Genomic DNA, 20,376 nt, shown 5'->3' on the forward strand with positions numbered 1-20,376 from the left:
AGGACAGGACACCGGGAACGCCCAAATCAGACAGTCTGATTTGGCCGCTCTTTGAATAGTGGTTGTCGGGTCCATTCAGACAACTGCATGTCGGAATGCACCCGACTCTTATTGAATATACCCCTAAAGTGGGATGTTTTCTGGAGGTTTGATGTTGTATTTGCAAGCAAAACCAAATCAATATAAGGCACATCAAAGTTTATCAATCAATCCCGCCATGACATAGCTCAGACAGCATGCATTGTGCCATTTTTGTCGGTCAGAACGGATAGTAAAAAACAAACAAAAAAACCCCCAAAAAAACAAACACGTTTGCTACCATCTTCTGAAATTCCAGAGATGCAAGAAAAAAAATTAGATTTTACTCACCGGTAAATCTATTTCTCGTAGTCCGTAGTGGATGCTGGGAACTCCGAAAGGACCATGGGGAATAGCGGCTCCGCAGGAGACTGGGCACAACTAAAGAAAGCTTTTAGGTCACCTGGTGTGCACTGGCTCCTCCCACTATGACCCTCCTCCAAGCCTCAGTTAGGACACTGTGCCCGGACGAGCTGACATAATAAGGAAGGATTTTGAATCCCGGGTAAGACTCCTACCAGCCACACCAATCACACCGTATAACTCGTGATACTATACCCAGTTTAACAGTATGAAAACAACTGAGCCTCTCAACAGATGGCTCAACAATAACCCTTTAGTTAACAATAACTATGTACAAGTATTGCAGACAATCCGCACTTGGGATGGGCGCCCAGCATCCACTACGGACTAAAGTGTAAAATCTTTTTTTCTCTGACGTCCTAGTGGATGCTGGGAACTCCGAAAGGACCATGGGGATTATACCAAAGCTCCCAAACGGGCGGGAGAGTGCGGATGACTCTGCAGCACCGAATGAGAGAACTCAAGGTCCTCCTCAGCCAGGGTATCAAATTTGTAGAATTTTGCAAACGTGTTTGCCCCTGACCAAGTAGCAGCTCGGCAAAGTTGTAAAGCCGAGACCCCTCGGGCAGCCGCCCAAGATGAGCCCACCTTCCTTGTGGAATGGGCTTTTACTGATTTAGGATGCGGCAGTCCAGCCACAGAATGCGCCAGCTGAATTGTGCTACAAATCCAGCGAGCAATAGTCTGCTTAGAAGCAGGAGCACCCAGTTTGTTGAGTGCATACAGGATAAATAGCGAGTCAGTTTTCCTGACTCTAGCCGTCCTGGAAACATAAATTTTCAAGGCCCTGACTACGTCCAGTAACTTGGAATCCTCCAAGTCCCTAGTAGCCGCAGGCACCACAATAGGTTGGTTCAAGTGAAAAGCTGATACCACCTTAGGGAGAAACTGAGGACGAGTCCTCAATTCCGCCCTATCCATATGGAAAATCAGATAAGGGCTTTTACATGACAAAGCTGCCAATTCTGACACACGCCTGGCTGAAGCCAAGGCCAATAACATGACCACTTTCCACGTGAGATATTTTAGATCCACGGTTTTAAGTGGCTCAAACCAATGTGATTTTAAGAAACTCAACACCACGTTGAGATCCCAAGGTGCCACTGGAGGCACAAACGGGGGCTGAATATGCAGCACTCCTTTCACAAACGTCTGAACTTCAGGTAGTGAAGCTAGTTCTTTCTGGAAGAAAATCGACAGAGCCGAGATCTGTACCTTAATGGAGCCTAATTTCAGGCCCATAGTCACTCCTGCTTGTAGGAAATGCAGAAATCGACCTAGTTGAAATTCCTCTGTTGGGGCCTTTTTGGCCTCACACCAAGCAACATATTTCCGCCATATGCGGTGATAATGCTTTGCAGTTACATCTTTCCTGGCTTTAATCAGCGTAGGAATGACTTCCTCCGGAGTGCCCTTTTCCTTCAGGATCCGGCGTTCAACCGCCATGCCGTCAAACGCAGCCGCGGTAAGTCTTGGAACAGACAGGGCCCCTGCTGCAGCAGGTCCTGTCTGAGCGGCAGAGGCCATGGGTCCTCTGAGATCATCTCTTGAAGTTCCGGGTACCACGAGTATTGTTCTTACTCCTCGTTTTCTTATTATTCTCAGTACCCTTGGTATGAGAGGCAGAGGAGGGAACACAAACTGACTGGTACACCCACGGTGTCACTAGAGCGTCCACAGCTATCGCCTGAGGGTCCCTTGACCTGGCGCAATATCTCTCTAGTTTTTTGTTTAGGCGGGACGCCATCATGTCCACCTGTGGCCGTTCCCATCGATTTACAATCAGCGTGAAGACTTCTGGATGAAGTCCCCACTCTCCCGGGTGGAGGTCGTGCCTGCTGAGAAAGTCTGCTTCCCAGTTGTCCACTCCCGGAATGAACACTGCTGACAGTGCTAGTACGTGATTTTCCGCCCATCGGAGAATCCTTGTGGCTTCTGCCATTGCCATCCTGCTTCTTGTGCCGCCCTGTCGATTTACATGGGCGACTGCCGTGATGTTGTCTGACTGGATCAGTACCGGCTGGTGTAGAAGCAGGGATTTTGCCTGACTTAGGGCATTGTAAATGGCCCTTAGTTCCAGAATATTTATGTGTAGGGAAGTCTCCTGACTCTACTATAGTCCTTGGAAGTTTCTTCCCTGTGTGACTGCCCCCCAGCCTCGAAGGCTGGCATCCATGGTCACCAGGACCCAGTCCTGTATGCCGAATCTGCGGCCCTCTAGAAGATGAGCACTCTGCAACCACCACAGCAGAGACACCCTGGTTCTTGGAGACAGGGTTATTAGGCGATGCATCTGAAGATGCGATCCGGACCATTGGTCCAACAGGTCCCACTGAAAGATTCTGGCATGGAACCTGCCGAAAGGAATTGCTTCCACCATCTTTCCCAGGACCCGCGTGTAGTGATGCACCGATACCTGTTTTGGTTTCAGGAGGTCTCTGACTAGAGATGACAGCTCCTTGGCTTTCTCCTCCGGGAGAAACACTTTTTTCTGGACTGTATCCAGAATCATACCCAGGAACAGTAGACGTGTCGTCGGAACCAGCTGTGATTTTGGAATATTCAGAATCCAACCGTGCTGGTGTAGCACCTCCTGAGATAGTGCTACTCCCACCAATAACTGCTCCTTGGACCTCGCCTTTATTAGGAGATCGTCCAAGTACGGAATAATTAAAACTCCCTTTCTTCGAAGGAGTATCATCATTTCCGCCATTACCTTGGTAAACACCCTCGGTGCCGTGGAGAGTCCAAACGGCAGCGTCTGGAATTGGTAATGGCAATCCTGTACCACAAATCTGAGGTACTCCTGGTGAGGATAGTAAATGGGGACATGCAGGTAAGCATCCTTGATGTCCAGGGATACCATGTAATCCCCCTCGTCCAGGCTTGCAATAACCGCCCTGAGCGATTCCATCTTGAACTTGAATTTTTTTTTTTTTATGTATGTGTTCAAGGATTTCAAATTTAAAATGGGTCTCACCGAACCGTCCGGTTTCGGTACCACAAACAGTGTGGAATAGTAACCCCGTCCTTGTTGAAGTAGGGGCACCTTGATTATCACCTGCTGGGAATACAGCTTGTGAATTGCCGCTAGCACAGCCTCCCTGTCTGAAGGAGTAATCGGCAAGGCAGATTTTAGGAACCGGTGGGGTGGAGACGCCTCGAATTCCAATTTGTACCCTTGAGATACTATTTGCAGGATCCAGGGATCCACCTGTGAGCGAGCCCTTTTCTGAGTCCGAAAGGACTGTACCTGATTGTCAATATTTTCTGACAGGGAATCTGACCACGCAGCGGCAGCACTGCACATCCATGCTGACGCAATAGCTGGTCTAAGTATAATGCCTGAGTGTGTATATACAGACTTCAGGATCGCCTCCTGCTTTCTATCAGCAGGTTCCTTGAGGGCGGCCGTATCCGGAGACGGTAGTGCCACCTTTTTAGACAAACGTGTCAGCGCTTTATCCACCCTAGGGGGCGTCTCCCAACGTGACCTATCCTCTGGCGGGAAAGGGAACGCCATTAGTAACTTCTTAGAGATTACCAATCTTTTATCAGGGAAAGCCCACGCTTCTTCACACACTTCATTTAATTCTTCTGATGGGGGAAAAACTACGGGTAGTTTTTTCTCCCCAAACATAATACCCTTTTTAGTGGTACCTGGGTTTATATCAGAAATTTGTAACACCTCTTTCATTGCTTCAATCATGCAACGAATGGCCTTAGTGGACATTAGACTAGACTCATCGTCGTCGACACTGGTGTCAGTATCCGTGTCGACATCCGCGTCTGCCATCTGAGGTAGCGGGCGTTTTATAGCCCCCGATGGCCTTTGAGACGCCTGGACAGGCACGAGCTGAGAAGCCGGCTGTCCCGCATTTGGCATGTCGTCAAATTTTTTGTGTAAGGAGTCGACACGTGCACGCAATTCCTTCCATAAGTCCATCCACTCAGGTGTCTGCCCCGCAGGGGGTGACATCCCTTCTATAGGCATCTGCTCCGCCTCCACATCATTATCCTCATCAAACATGTCGACACAGCCGTACCGACACACCGCACACACACAGGGAATGCTCTAACAGAGGACAGGACCCACAAAAGCCCTTTGGGGAGACAGAGTGAGAGTATGCCAGCACACACCAGAGCGCTATATAATGCAGGGACTAACTGAATTATGTCCCCTATAGCTGCTGTTATATATACTGCGCCTAAATTTAGTGCCCCCCCTCTCTTTTTTTACCCTTTTCTGTAGTGTAGACTGCAGGGGAAAGCCAGGGAGCTTCCTTCCAGCGGAGCTGTGAGGGAGTAATGGCGCAAGTGTGCTGAAGGAGATAGCCCCGCCCCTTTTTCGCGGACTATTCTCCCGCTTTTTTTATGGATTCTGGCAGGGGTAATTATCACATATATAGCCTCTGGGGCTATATATTGTGGTATTTTTGCCAGCCAAGGTGTTTTTATTGCTGCTCAGGGCGCCCCCCCCTAGCGCCCTGCACCCTCAGTGACCGGAGTGTGAAGTGTGTATGAGGAGCAATGGCGCACAGCTGCAGTGCTGTGCGCTACCTTGGTGAAGACTGATGTCTTCTGCCGCCGATTTTCCGGACCTCTTCTTGCTTCTGGCTCTGTAAGGGGGACGGCGGCGCGGCTCCGGGACCGAACACCAAGGCCAGTTCCATGCGGTCGATCCCTCTGGAGCTAATGGTGTCCAGTAGCCTAAGAAGCCCAAGCTAGCTGCAAGCAGGTAGGTTCGCTTCTTCTCCCCTTAGTCCCTCGCTGCAGTGAGCCTGTTGAGCCCCACCGTCATGCGGCTGACTTGGAAGAAGCGGGGGAGGACTTTTGCTCCTGGGAACCTGCTGTTTGTTGCAGCCCTTTTCCCCTACCTCTGCCTCTGGACAGAAAAGATTCTTTTTAGAAGCTCAGGAGAGCCCCTAGTGTGCATCCAACCTCGGCCGGGCATAAAATCTAACTGAGGCTTGGAGGAGGGTCATAGTGGGAGGAGCCAGTGCACACCAGGTGACCTAAAAGCTTTCTTTAGTTGTGCCCACTCTCCTGCGGAGCCGCTATTCCCCATGGTCCTTTCGGAGTTCCCAGCATCCACTAGGACGTCAGAGAAATAAGATTTTGCTCACCGGTAAATCTATTTCTCGTAGTTCGTAGTGGATGCTGGGGACTCCGCAAGGACCATGGGGAATAGACGGGCTCCGCAGGAGACTGGGCACTCTAAGAAAGATTTAGTACTACTGGTGTGCACTGGCTCCTCCCTCTATGCCCCTCCTCCAGACCTCAGTTAAGTAAACTATGCCCGGAAGAGCTGACATTACAAGGAAAGGATTTTGGAATCCAGGGTAAGACTCATACCAGCCACACCAATCACACCGTATAACTTGTGATAACATACCCAGTCAACAGTATGAACAACAACAGAGCATCAGACAAACCTGATGCAACCATAACATAACCAGTCAACAGTATGAACAACAGAGCATCAGACAAACCTGATGCAACCATAACATAACCAGTCAACAGTATGAACAACAACAGAGCATCAGACAAACCTGATGCAACCATAACATAACCCTTATTTAAGCAATAACTATATACAAGTATTGCAGAAGAAGTCCGCACTTGGGACGGGCGCCCAGCATCCACTACGGACTACGAGAAATAGATTTACCGGTGAGTAAAATCTTATTTTCTCTAACGTCCTAGTGGATGCTGGGGACTCCGTAAGGACCATGGGGATTATACCAAAGCTCCCAAACGGGCGGGAGAGTGCGGATGACTCTGCAGCACCGAATGGGCAAACACAAGGTCCTCCTCAGCCAGGGTATCAAACTTGTAGAACTTAGCAAATGTGTTTGAACCCGACCAAGTAGCTGCTCGGCAAAGCTGTAATGCCGAGACCCCTCGGGCAGCCGCCCAAGAAGAACCCACTTTCCTTGTGGAATGGGCTTTCACTGATTTTGGATGCGGCAGAATGAGCCTGCTGAATCGTGCCACAGATCCAGCGAGTAACAGTTTGCTTTGAAGCAGGAGCACCCAGCTTGTTGGATGCATACAGGATAAACAGCGAGTCAGTCTTCCTGACTCCAGCTGTCCTGGCTACATGGATCTTCAAAGCCCTGACTACATCAAGCAACTTGGAATCCTCCAAGTCACGAGTAGCCGCAGGCACCACAATAGGTTGGTTCAAATGAAAAGATGACACCACTTTCGGCAGAAATTGTGGACGAGTCCGTAATTCTGCCCTGTCCATATGGAAAACCAGATAGGGGCTTTTACATGACAAAGCCGCCAATTCTGACACACGCCTAGCCGAAGCTAAGGTCAATAACATGACCACCTTCCACGTGAGATACTTTAGCTCCACGGTCTTAAGTGGCTCAAACCAGTGGGATTTCAGGAAACCCAACACCACGTTGAGATCCCAAGGTGCCACTGTTGGCACAAAAGGGGGCTGGATATGCAGCACTCCCTTAACAAACGTCTGAACTTCAGGAAGAGAAGCCAGTTCCTTTTGAAAGAAAATGGATAGGGCCGAAATCTGGACCTTTATGGAACCCAACTTCAGGCCCATAGTTACTCCAGACTGTAGGAAGTGCAGGAACCGGCCCAGCTGGAATTCCTCTGTAGGGGCCTTCCTGGCCTCACACCAGGCAACATATTTTCGCCATATACGGTGATAGTGTTTTGCTGTCACGTCCTTCCTAGCCTTTATCAGCGTAGGAATAACATCATCCGGAATGCCTTTTTCCGCTAGGATCCTGCGTTCAACCGCCATGCAGTCAAACGCAGCCGCGGTAAGTCTTGGAACAGACAGGGCCCCTGTTGCAACAGGTCCTGTCTGAGAGGCAGAGGCCATGGGTCCTCTGTGAGCATTTCTTGCAGTTCCGGGTACCAAGTCCTTCTTGGCCAATCTGGAACAATGAGTATTGTTCTCACTCCTCTTTTTCTTACTATTCTCAGCACCTTGGGTATGAGAGGAAGAGGAGGAAACACATAGACCGACTGACGCCATCATGTCCACCTGTGGCAGTTCCCATCGATTTGTAATCTGAGTGAAGACTTCGTGATGAAGCCCCCACTCTCCCGGGTGGAGGTCGTGCCTGCTGAGGAAATCTGCTTCCCAGTTGTCCACTCCCGGAATGAACACTGCTGACAGTGCTTGCATGTGATTCTCCGCCCACCGAAGAATCCTGGTGGCTTCTGCCATCGCCACCCTGCTTCTTGGCGGTTTACATGAGCCACTGCGGTGATGTTGTCTGACTGAATCAGCACCGGATGGTTGCGAAGCAGAGGCTCCGCTTGACTCAGGGCGTTGTATATGGCCCTTAGTTCCAGGATATTTATGTGCAGACAAGCCTCCTGACTTCTCCACAACCCTTGGAAGTTTCTTCCCTGAGTGACTGCCCCCCATCCTCGGAGGCTCGCATCCGTGGTCACCAGGACCCAGTCCTGTATGCCGAACCTGCGGGCATCACCTCAAATTCCAGCTTGTATCCCTGAGACACAATCTGTACAGCCCAGGGATCCACCTGTGAGCGAACCCACTGGTGGCTGAAATTTCGGAGACGCGCCCCCACCGCTCTGGGCTCCTGTGGAGCCCCAGCGTCATGCGGTGGATTTAGTGGAAGCCGGGGAGGACTTCTGTTCCTGGGAACTAGCTGTATGGTGCAGCTTCTTTCCTCTACCCCTGCCTCTGGCAAGAAAGGACGCACCTCTGACCTTCTTGCTTCTCTGTGATCGAAAGGACTGCATTTGGTAATACGGTGCTTTCTTAGGCTGTGAGGTAATATATGGCAAAAAGTTTGACTTCCCAGCCGTAGCTGTGGAAACTAGGTCCGAGAGACCGTCCCCAAACAATTCCTCACCCTTGTAAGGTAACACCTCCATGTGCTTTTTGGAGTCGGCATCACCTGTCCATTGCCGAGTCCACAGGACCCTTCTGGCAGAAATTGACATTGCATTTATTCTAGAGCCCAGTAGGCAAATGTCCCTCTGGGCATCCCTCATATATAGGACAGCGTCTTTTATATGCCCCAGGGTCAGTAAAACGGTATCCCGGTCTAAGGTATCCATTTCCTCAGACAGATTATCTGTCCATGCTGCTACAGCACTACACATCCAGGCCGACGCAATAGCCGGCCTCAGTATAGTACCCGAGTGTGCATAAACAGACTTCAGGATACTTTCCTGCTTCCTATCTGCAGGATCCTTTAGGGCGGCCGTATCCTGTGACGGCAGGGCCACCTTTTTAGATAAGCGTGTCAGAGCTTTATCTACCCTAGGGGAGGATTCCCAGCGCATCCTGTCCGTTGGCAGGAAAGGGTACGCCATAAGTAACCTTTTGGAAATCAGCACTTTCTTATCGGGGGAGTCCCACGTTTTTTCACATAATTCATTTAACTCATGTGAAGGGGGAAAAGTCACCTCTTGCTTTTTCTCCCCATACATATAAACCCTCTTGTCAGGGACAGGGTTTACCTCTGATATGTGCAATACATCCTTCATTGCTATAATCATGTAGCGGATGGCTTTAGCCATTTTAGGCTGCAATTTTGCATCATCGTCATAGACACTGGAGTCAGAATCCGTGTCGACATCTGTGTCAACCATTTTGGATAGTGGGCGCTTCTGAGACCCTGACGGCCTCTGCACTGTAGGATCAGGCATGGGCTGAGACCCCGACTGTCCCAAGGCATCAGCTTTATCCAACCTTTTATGTAAGGAGTTTACATTATCATTTAACACCTTCCACATATCCATCCAATCGGGTGTCGGCGCCGTCGGCGGAGACACCTCATTCATCTGTACTTGCTCTGCCTCCACATAGCCCTCTTCGTCAAACATGTCGACACACGCGTACAGACACACCACACACACACAGGGGATGCTCTATATGAGGACAGGACCCCCACAAGGCCTTTTGGAGAGACAGAGAAAGAGTATGCCAGCACACACCCCAGCGCTATATGACCCAGGAATCACACAGTAACTTAGTGTTTACCCAGTAGCTGCAGTATATATATTAAATGCGCTAAATTTATGTGCCCCCCCCTCTCTTTTTACCCTTTCTACCGTGAGTCTGCAGGGGAGAGCCTGGGGAGCTTCCTCTCAGCGGAGCTGTGGAGAGAAAATGGCGCTGGTGAGTGCTGAGGAAGAAGGCCCCCGCCCCCTCAGTGGCAGGCTTCTGTCCTGCGATTTTGTGTAAAATTAATGGCGGGGGCTCATGCATATAACAGTGTCCAACTGTATATATGCTGCTTTCGCCAGGAGGTATCTAATTGCTGCCCAGGGCGCCCCCCCCCTGCGCCCTGCACCCTACAGTGACCGGAGTGTGTGGGTTAGTGTGGGCGCAATGGCGCACAGCTGCAGTGCTGTGCGCTACCTCAGATGAAGACAGGAGTCTTCTGCCGCCGATTTCGACGTCTTCTTTCTTCAACCCGCCGGCTTCTGACTTCTGGCTCTGCGAGGGGGGCGGCGGCGCGGCTCCGGGAACGGACGACAAGGTCAGGTCCTGTGTTCGATCCCTCTGGAGCTAATGGTGTCCAGTAGCCTAAGAAGCGCAACCTAGCCGCAGTTAGTAGGTTTGCTTCTCTCCCCTCAGTCCCACGTAGCAGAGAGTCTGTTGCCAGCAGAAGCTCTCTGAAAATAAAAAACCTAACTAAAATACTTTATTAGCAAGCTCAGGAGAGCTCACTAAAAGCACCCAGCTCTGGCCGGGCACAGATTCTAACTGAGGTCTGGAGGAGGGGCATAGAGGGAGGAGCCAGTGCACACCAGTAGCGCTAAATCTTTCTTAGAGTGCCCAGTCTCCTGCGGAGCCCGTCTATTCCCCGTGGTCCTTACGGAGTCCCCAGCATCCACTAGGACGTTAGAGAAAAAGAAATGAATAAATTATTGGGCCCTCGCAGCTAGAAAATATTGTCTCAATGTTGAATAGCACTGGGCTGTGTCTACCACTTCTGGCCAGTGTCATACTCTCAAAATATAGTGCACGCTCTTGTGACACTACAAGTATCAGAAGGAACATGACCACCAATGCATATTAGCACCATAACAGCGTGCACTACAAGTGTATCTAGAAATCTTAAATAATAGGGCCTCCATTTCTAAAGAACTTTATAAAAGTGCCCCAGAACCCAATGACTAATGCCCTCTCAAGTGCCTAATTAAATAAAGTGCGCCCAGAACTATTATAATCAGTTAAAGTCATAAATTAATACTGGCACCATAATGTGGAAATATAGTCCTCATAATTTTGAATGTAAATTTTGCCTCATTAATAAATGCCAAAAAGTATCTCCTTTTCTTGATCTTAAACAATCTACACAAAAAAATAATAATAATAAAAAATATATAAAATAATAATAATAATAATAATAATAATAATAAAAACAATAAAAAAAAATCGACCAAGCCAGATCGCTGAACAGGAGCAGTCCCCATATCTGTGGTTGACTGATCATTGTGTTTGGCTTGAAAACTGTTATACCTGTATCACTGAGTACTACAGTGTAAGGACAGTTGTATGCATGCACACAATCACACTCCAATGACCGATGGTGATGACCGATGTGTTGTTGTTTTTTTAAATGTTATTTTACAAAAAATGTTTTTATTTTTTAAATAAAATAGTTTTGGGTAAGTTTAAATACATGTTCTTAACCTAATTCACTCAAAAAAGACCCCTGACAATTTCTGCGCAGTTTTTGGAAAAAAAATAATTGCCAGTTAAGTGGTTAATGTGATTGAGACCTGCTTCCACCAATGGTACCATCTGATCTTGAATATCACATTATAAACAAACATAAGCAGTTAGCACTGGAGCTTCATTATGCCTCTTCAAAGGGAAAAGCCACTAAATATTAGTCCATCAATATTTCCATCATGTAAATTGCAATATGTTCAAACTTCAAAAAGTATATTTTGTTTGTATTACTCATACAAAATAAGAAGACAAATTGTAATAACAATTAAGACATACCGTTGAATAGGTGGTGTGTTAAGCTAAGAAGCTCACACTTTAACCACCGAAAACCGCTCCGAAATTGTCGGGTTTTTTTTAGGAGTGAATTAGGTGAAGAACATGACTAACCCTATCCCAAATGATTTTAGTAAAAAAAACAACAACAAAAAAACAAAAACATTTTTTTTTATTTATTTTTTTCTTTCTCCCAAACATCGATCGGGAACATCGCGACCATCGGAACATCGCGACTATCGCGGCTTTCATTTTGAAAGCCGTCACCGCCTGCAGGTGTACAGGAGGGGTCTGGGGGTGGCTTGGGAGCAGTAGCGAATCTTGCCACGGGCAAGCAGGACTTTTGCCCAGGGCGCTGGCGCCATCCGGGGGCGCCGCACCGTGGCAAGATCCGCCACTGCTGCCCGCTGTGTCCCCCGTCCGCCTCCGCTGCCCGGCCCGCTGTGTCCCCGCCTCCTGTGAAGGGAACTAGACGCGTTTCCCTTCGTGGAGAGGACCTTTGCTGAGCAGTGCGCAATGACGTCATCGCGCACCGCACAGCAAAGGTCCTCTCCACGAAGGGAACTAGACGCGTAGCGTCTAGTTTCCCTTCGTGGAGAGGACCTTTTGCTGTGCGGTGCGCAATTACGTCATCGCGCACCGCTCAGCATTCAAGCGGCGCTAGTAATGTACAGGGGGCGTAACTGACCACGCCCCCTGTATTAGGCCACGCCCCGTTTCCTGCTCGGGGCGCAGAGCGGCCTTGAACCGGCCCTGCTTGGGAGGGTTCATTTACTCTCCCCAGCGGCTGCCATTGTCTGCCATTGTACACCAAAGCAAAAACAGGATTTTAATACCTACCGGTAAAGCCTTTTCTCTTAGTCCATAGAGGATGCTGGGGACACTTCAAGAACCATGGGGTATAGACGGGATCCGCAGGAGACATGGGCACTTTAAGACTTTGAAGAGACACCCTGGCCCTCGGGGACAGGGTGATCAGCCGATGCATCTGAAGATGCGATCCGGACCACTTGTCCAACAGATCCCACTGAAAGATCCTCGCATGGAACCTGCCGAAGGGAATGGCTTCGTATGATGCCACCATCTTTCCCAGGACTCGCGTGCAGCGATGCACAGACACCTGTTTCGGTTTTAAGAGGTCTCTGACAAGAGTCACGAGCTCTTGAGCCTTCCCCGCCGGGAGAAACACCTTCTTCTGGTCCGTGTCCAGAATCATGCCCAGAAAAGGCAGACGCGTAGTAGGAATCAGCTGCGACTTTGGAATATTCAGAATCCAGCCGTGCTGTTGCAACACTTCCTGAGAGTGTGCTACGCTGATTAGCAATTGCTCTCTGGACCTCGCCTTTATGAGGAGATCGTCCAAGTATGGGATAATTGTGACTCCATTCTTTCGAAGGAGCACCATCATTTCTGCCATTACCTTGGTAAATATTCTCGGTGCCGTGGAGAGCCCAAACGGCAACGTCTGGAATTGGTAATGACAGTCCTGTACCACAAATCAAAGGTACTCCTGATGAGGTGGATAAATGGGGACATGCAAGTAAGCATCCTTGATGTCCAGAGACACCATAAAATCCCCCTCTTCCAGGCTTGCAATGACCGCTCTGAGCGATTCCATTTTGAACTTGAATCTTTTCAGATAAATGTTCAGGGATTTTAAATTCAATATGGGTCTGACCGAACCGTCCGGTTTCGGTACCACAAACATTGTGGAATAGTATCCTCTTCCTTGTTGAAGGAGGGGAACCTTCACCACCACTTGCTGGAGATATAACTTGTGAATTGCCGCTAACACTACTTCCCTTTCCATGGGGGAAGCTGGCAGGGCCGATTTGAGGTAACGGTGAGGGGGCATCACCTCAAATTCCAGCTTGTATCCCTGAGACACAATCTGTACAGCCCAGGGATCCACCTGTGAGCGAACCCACTGGTGGCTGAAATTTCGGAGACGCGCCCCCACCGCTCCGGGCTCCTGTGGAGCCCCAGCGTCATGCGGTGGATTTAGTGGAAGCCGGGGAGGACTTCTGTTCCTGGGAACTAGCTGTATGGTGCAGCTTCTTTCCTCTACCCCTGCCTCTGGCAAGAAAGGACGCACCTCTGACCTTCTTGCTTCTCTGTGATCGAAAGGACTGCATTTGGTAATACGGTGCTTTCTTAGGCTGTGAGGTAATATATGGCAAAAAGTTTGACTTCCCAGCCGTAGCTGTGGAAACTAGGTCCGAGAGACCGTCCCCAAACAATTCCTCACCCTTGTAAGGTAACACCTCCATGTGCTTTTTGGAGTCGGCATCACCTGTCCATTGCCGAGTCCACAGGACCCTTCTGGCAGAAATTGACATTGCATTTATTCTAGAGCCCAGTAGGCAAATGTCCCTCTGGGCATCCCTCATATATAGGACAGCGTCTTTTATATGCCCCAGGGTCAGTAAAACGGTATCCCGGTCTAAGGTATCCATTTCCTCAGACAGATTATCTGTCCATGCTGCTACAGCACTACACATCCAGGCCGACGCAATAGCCGGCCTCAGTATAGTACCCGAGTGTGCATAAACAGACTTCAGGATACTTTCCTGCTTCCTATCTGCAGGATCCTTTAGGGCGGCCGTATCCTGTGACGGCAGGGCCACCTTTTTAGATAAGCGTGTCAGAGCTTTATCTACCCTAGGGGAGGATTCCCAGCGCATCCTGTCCGTTGGCAGGAAAGGGTACGCCATAAGTAACCTTTTGGAAATCAGCACTTTCTTATCGGGGGAATCCCACGTTTTTTCACATAATTCATTTAACTCATGTGAAGGGGGAAAAGTCACCTCTTGCTTTTTCTCCCCATACATATAAACCCTCTTGTCAGGGACAGGGTTTACCTCTGATATGTGCAATACATCCTTCATTGCTATAATCATGTAGCGGATGGCTTTAGCCATTTTAGGCTGCAATTTTGCATCATCGTCATAGACACTGGAGTCAGAATCCGTGTCGACATCTGTGTCAACCATTTTGGATAGTGGGCGCTTCTGAGACCCTGACGGCCTCTGCACTGTAGGATCAGGCATGGGCTGAGACCCCGACTGTCCCAAGGCATCAGCTTTATCCAACCTTTTATGTAAGGAGTTTACATTATCATTTAACACCTTCCACATATCCATCCAATCGGGTGTCGGCGCCGTCGGCGGAGACACCTCATTCATCTGTACTTGCTCTGCCTCCACATAGCCCTCTTCGTCAAACATGTCGACACACGCGTACAGACACACCACACACACACAGGGGATGCTCTATATGAGGACAGGACCCCCACAAGGCCTTTTGGAGAGACAGAGAAAGAGTATGCCAGCACACACCCCAGCGCTATATGACCCAGGAATCACACAGTAACTTAGTGTTTACCCAGTAGCTGCAGTATATATATTAAATGCGCTAAATTTATGTGCCCCCCCTCTCTTTTTACCCTTTCTACCGTGAGTCTGCAGGGGAGAGCCTGGGGAGCTTCCTCTCAGCGGAGCTGTGGAGAGAAAATGGCGCTGTTGAGTGCTGAGGAAGAAGGCCCCCGCCCCCTCAGTGGCAGGCTTCTGTCCTGCGATTTTGTGTAAAATTAATGGCGGGGGCTCATGCATATAACAGTGTCCAACTGTATATATGCTGCTTTCGCCAGGAGGTATCTAATTGCTGCCCAGGGCGCCCCCCCCCCTGCGCCCTGCACCCTACAGTGACCGGAGTGTGTGGGTTAGTGTGGGCGCAATGGCGCACAGCTGCAGTGCTGTGCGCTACCTCATATGAAGACAGGAGTCTTCTGCCGCCGATTTCGACGTCTTCTTTCTTCAACCCGCCGGCTTCTGACTTCTGGCTCTGCGAGGGGGGCGGCGGCGCGGCTCCGGGAACGGACGACAAGGTCAGGTCCTGTGTTCGATCCCTCTGGAGCTAATGGTGTCCAGTAGCCTAAGAAGCGCAACCTAGCCGCAGTTAGTAGGTTTGCTTCTCTCCCCTCAGTCCCACGTAGCAGAGAGTCTGTTGCCAGCAGAAGCTCTCTGAAAATAAAAAACCTAACAAATACTTTATTAGCAAGCTCAGGAGAGCTCACTAAAAGCACCCAGCTCTGGCCGGGCACAGATTCTAACTGAGGTCTGGAGGAGGGGCATAGAGGGAGGAGCCAGTGCACACCAGTAGCGCTAAATCTTTCTTAGAGTGCCCAGTCTCCTGCGGAGCCCGTCTATTCCCCGTGGTCCTTACGGAGTCCCCAGCATCCACTAGGACGTTAGAGAAAAAGAAATGAATAAATTATTGGGCCCTCGCAGCTAGAAAATATTGTCTCAATGTTGAATAGCACTGGGCTGTGTCTACCACTTCTGGCCAGTGTCATACTCTCAAAATATAGTGCACGCTCTTGTGACACTACAAGTATCAGAAGGAACATGACCACCAATGCATATTAGCACCATAACAGCGTGCACTACAAGTGTATCTAGAAATCTTAAATAATAGGGCCTCCATTTCTAAAGAACTTTATAAAAGTGCCCAAGAACCCAATGACTAATGCCCTCTCAAGTGCCTAATTAAATAAAGTGCGCCCAGAACTATTATAATCAGTTAAAGTCATAAATTAATACTGGCACCATAATGTGGAAATATAGTCCTCATAATTTTGAATGTAAATTTTGCCTCATTAATAAATGCCAAAAAGTATCTCCTTTTCTTGATCTTAAACAATCTACACAAAAAAATAATAATAATAAAAAATATATAAAATAATAATAATAATAATAATAAAAACAATAAAAAAAAATCGACCAAGCCAGATCGCTGAACAGGAGCAGTCCCCATATCTGTGGTTGACTGATCATTGTGTTTGGCTTGAAAACTGTTATACCTGTATCACTGAGTACTACAGTGTAAGGACAGTTGTATGCATGCACACAATCACACTCCAATGACCGATGGTGATGATCCGATGTGTTGTTGTTTTTTTAAATGTTATTTTACAAAAAATGTTTTTATTTTTTAAATAAAATAGTTTTGGGTAAGTTTAAATACATGTTCTTAACCTAATTCACTCAAAAAAGACCCCTGACAATTTCTGCGCAGTTTTTGGAAAAAAAATAATTGCCAGTTAAGTGGTTAATGTGATTGAGACCTGCTTCCACCAATGGTACCATCTGATCTTGAATATCACATTATAAACAAACATAAGCAGTTAGCACTGGAGCTTCATTATGCCTCTTCAAAGGGAAAAGCCACTAAATAATTAGTCCATCAATATTTCCATCATGTAAATTGCAATATGTTCTAACTTCAAAAAGTATATTTTGTTTGTATTACTCATACAAAATAAGAAGACAAATTGTAATAACAATTAAGACATACCGTTGAATAGGTGGTGTGTTAAGCTAAGAAGCTCACACTTTAACCACCGAAAACCGCTCCGAAATTGTCGGGTTTTTTTTAGGAGTGAATTAGGTGAAGAACATGACTAACCCTATCCCAAATGATTTTAGTAAAAAAAACAACAACAAAAAAACAAAAACATTTTTATTTATTTATTTTTTTCTTTCTCCCAAACATCGATCGGGAACATCGCGACCATCGGAACATCGCGACTATCGCGGCTTTCATTTTGAAAGCCGTCACCGCCTGCAGGTGTACAGGAGGGGTCTGGGGGTGGCTTGGGAGCAGTAGCGAATCTTGCCACGGGCAAGCAGGACTTTTGCCCAGGGCGCTGGCGCCATCCGGGGGCGCCGCACCGTGGCAAGATCCGCCACTGCTGCCCGCTGTGTCCCCCGTCCGCCTCCGCTGCCCGGCCCGCTGTGTCCCCGCCTCCTGTGAAGGGAACTAGACGCGTTTCCCTTCGTGGAGAGGACCTTTGCTGAGCAGTGCGCAATGACGTCATCGCGCACCGCTCAGCATTCAAGCGGCGCTAGTAATGTACAGGGGGCGTAACTGACCACGCCCCCTGTATTAGGCCACGCCCCGTTTCCTGCTCGGGGCGCAGAGCGGCCTTGAACCGGCCCTGCTTGGGAGGGTTCATTTACTCTCCCCAGCGGCTGCCATTGTCTGCCATTGTACACCAAAGCAAAAACAGGATTTTAATACCTACCGGTAAAGCCTTTTCTCTTAGTCCATAGAGGATGCTGGGGACACTTCAAGAACCATGGGGTATAGACGGGATCCGCAGGAGACATGGGCACTTTAAGACTTTGAAGAGACACCCTGGCCCTCGGGGACAGGGTGATCAGCCGATGCATCTGAAGATGCGATCCGGACCACTTGTCCAACAGATCCCACTGAAAGATCCTCGCATGGAACCTGCCGAAGGGAATGGCTTCGTATGATGCCACCATCTTTCCCAGGACTCGCGTGCAGCGATGCACAGACACCTGTTTCGGTTTTAAGAGGTCTCTGACAAGAGTCACGAGCTCTTGAGCCTTCCCCGCCGGGAGAAACACCTTCTTCTGGTCCGTGTCCAGAATCATGCCCAGAAAAGGCAGACGCGTAGTAGGAATCAGCTGCGACTTTGGAATATTCAGAATCCAGCCGTGCTGTTGCAACACTTCCTGAGAGTGTGCTACGCTGATTAGCAATTGCTCTCTGGACCTCGCCTTTATGAGGAGATCGTCCAAGTATGGGATAATTGTGACTCCATTCTTTCGAAGGAGCACCATCATTTCTGCCATTACCTTGGTAAATATTCTCGGTGCCGTGGAGAGCCCAAACGGCAACGTCTGGAATTGGTAATGACAGTCCTGTACCACAAATCAAAGGTACTCCTGATGAGGTGGATAAATGGGGACATGCAAGTAAGCATCCTTGATGTCCAGAGACACCATAAAATCCCCCTCTTCCAGGCTTGCAATGACCGCTCTGAGCGATTCCATTTTGAACTTGAATCTTTTCAGATAAATGTTCAGGGATTTTAAATTCAATATGGGTCTGACCGAACCGTCCGGTTTCGGTACCACAAACATTGTGGAATAGTATCCTCTTCCTTGTTGAAGGAGGGGAACCTTCACCACCACTTGCTGGAGATATAACTTGTGAATTGCCGCTAACACTACTTCCCTTTCCATGGGGGAAGCTGGCAGGGCCGATTTGAGGTAACGGTGAGGGGGCATCACCTCAAATTCCAGCTTGTATCCCTGAGACACAATCTGTACAGCCCAGGGATCCACCTGTGAGCGAACCCACTGGTGGCTGAAATTTCGGAGACGCGCCCCCACCGCTCCGGGCTCCTGTGGAGCCCCAGCGTCATGCGGTGGATTTAGTGGAAGCCGGGGAGGACTTCTGTTCCTGGGAACTAGCTGTATGGTGCAGCTTCTTTCCTCTACCCCTGCCTCTGGCAAGAAAGGACGCACCTCTGACCTTCTTGCTTCTCTGTGATCGAAAGGACTGCATTTGGTAATACGGTGCTTTCTTAGGCTGTGAGGTAATATATGGCAAAAAGTTTGACTTCCCAGCCGTAGCTGTGGAAACTAGGTCCGAGAGACCGTCCCCAAACAATTCCTCACCCTTGTAAGGTAACACCTCCATGTGCTTTTTGGAGTCGGCATCACCTGTCCATTGCCGAGTCCACAGGACCCTTCTGGCAGAAATTGACATTGCATTTATTCTAGAGCCCAGTAGGCAAATGTCCCTCTGGGCATCCCTCATATATAGGACAGCGTCTTTTATATGCCCCAGGGTCAGTAAAACGGTATCCCGGTCTAAGGTATCCATTTCCTCAGACAGATTATCTGTCCATGCTGCTACAGCACTACACATCCAGGCCGACGCAATAGCCGGCCTCAGTATAGTACCCGAGTGTGCATAAACAGACTTCAGGATACTTTCCTGCTTCCTATCTGCAGGATCCTTTAGGGCGGCCGTATCCTGTGACGGCAGGGCCACCTTTTTAGATAAGCGTGTCAGAGCTTTATCTACCCTAGGGGAGGATTCCCAGCGCATCCTGTCCGTTGGCAGGAAAGGGTACGCCATAAGTAACCTTTTGGAAATCAGCACTTTCTTATCGGGGGAATCCCACGTTTTTTCACATAATTCATTTAACTCATGTGAAGGGGGAAAAGTCACCTCTTGCTTTTTCTCCCCATACATATAAACCCTCTTGTCAGGGACAGGGTTTACCTCTGATATGTGCAATACATCCTTCATTGCTATAATCATGTAGCGGATGGCTTTAGCCATTTTAGGCTGCAATTTTGCATCATCGTCATAGACACTGGAGTCAGAATCCGTGTCGACATCTGTGTCAACCATTTTGGATAGTGGGCGCTTCTGAGACCCTGACGGCCTCTGCACTGTAGGATCAGGCATGGGCTGAGACCCCGACTGTCCCAAGGCATCAGCTTTATCCAACCTTTTATGTAAGGAGTTTACATTATCATTTAACACCTTCCACATATCCATCCAATCGGGTGTCGGCGCCGTCGGCGGAGACACCTCATTCATCTGTACTTGCTCTGCCTCCACATAGCCCTCTTCGTCAAACATGTCGACACACGCGTACAGACACACCACACACACACAGGGGATGCTCTATATGAGGACAGGACCCCCACAAGGCCTTTTGGAGAGACAGAGAAAGAGTATGCCAGCACACACCCCAGCGCTATATGACCCAGGAATCACACAGTAACTTAGTGTTTACCCAGTAGCTGCAGTATATATATTAAATGCGCTAAATTTATGTGCCCCCCCTCTCTTTTTACCCTTTCTACCGTGAGTCTGCAGGGGAGAGCCTGGGGAGCTTCCTCTCAGCGGAGCTGTGGAGAGAAAATGGCGCTGTTGAGTGCTGAGGAAGAAGGCCCCCGCCCCCTCAGTGGCAGGCTTCTGTCCTGCGATTTTGTGTAAAATTAATGGCGGGGGCTCATGCATATAACAGTGTCCAACTGTATATATGCTGCTTTCGCCAGGAGGTATCTAATTGCTGCCCAGGGCGCCCCCCCCCCTGCGCCCTGCACCCTACAGTGACC

The 20,376-nt window shown here is 48.9% G+C and overlaps 1 protein-coding gene across 1 annotated transcript in view; it reads right to left on the reverse strand.

The window, feature by feature from the left end:
- The window catches only part of TMEM143 (transmembrane protein 143), a 124,809-nt gene that overhangs the window by 46,410 nt on the left and 58,023 nt on the right, over positions 1-20,376 (reverse strand). The gene's annotated exons all lie outside the window — the stretch shown is intronic.

Source organism: Pseudophryne corroboree, chromosome 10 (genome assembly GCF_028390025.1).
Source record: "Pseudophryne corroboree isolate aPseCor3 chromosome 10, aPseCor3.hap2, whole genome shotgun sequence".
Classification (NCBI taxonomy): Eukaryota; Metazoa; Chordata; class Amphibia; order Anura; family Myobatrachidae; genus Pseudophryne; species Pseudophryne corroboree.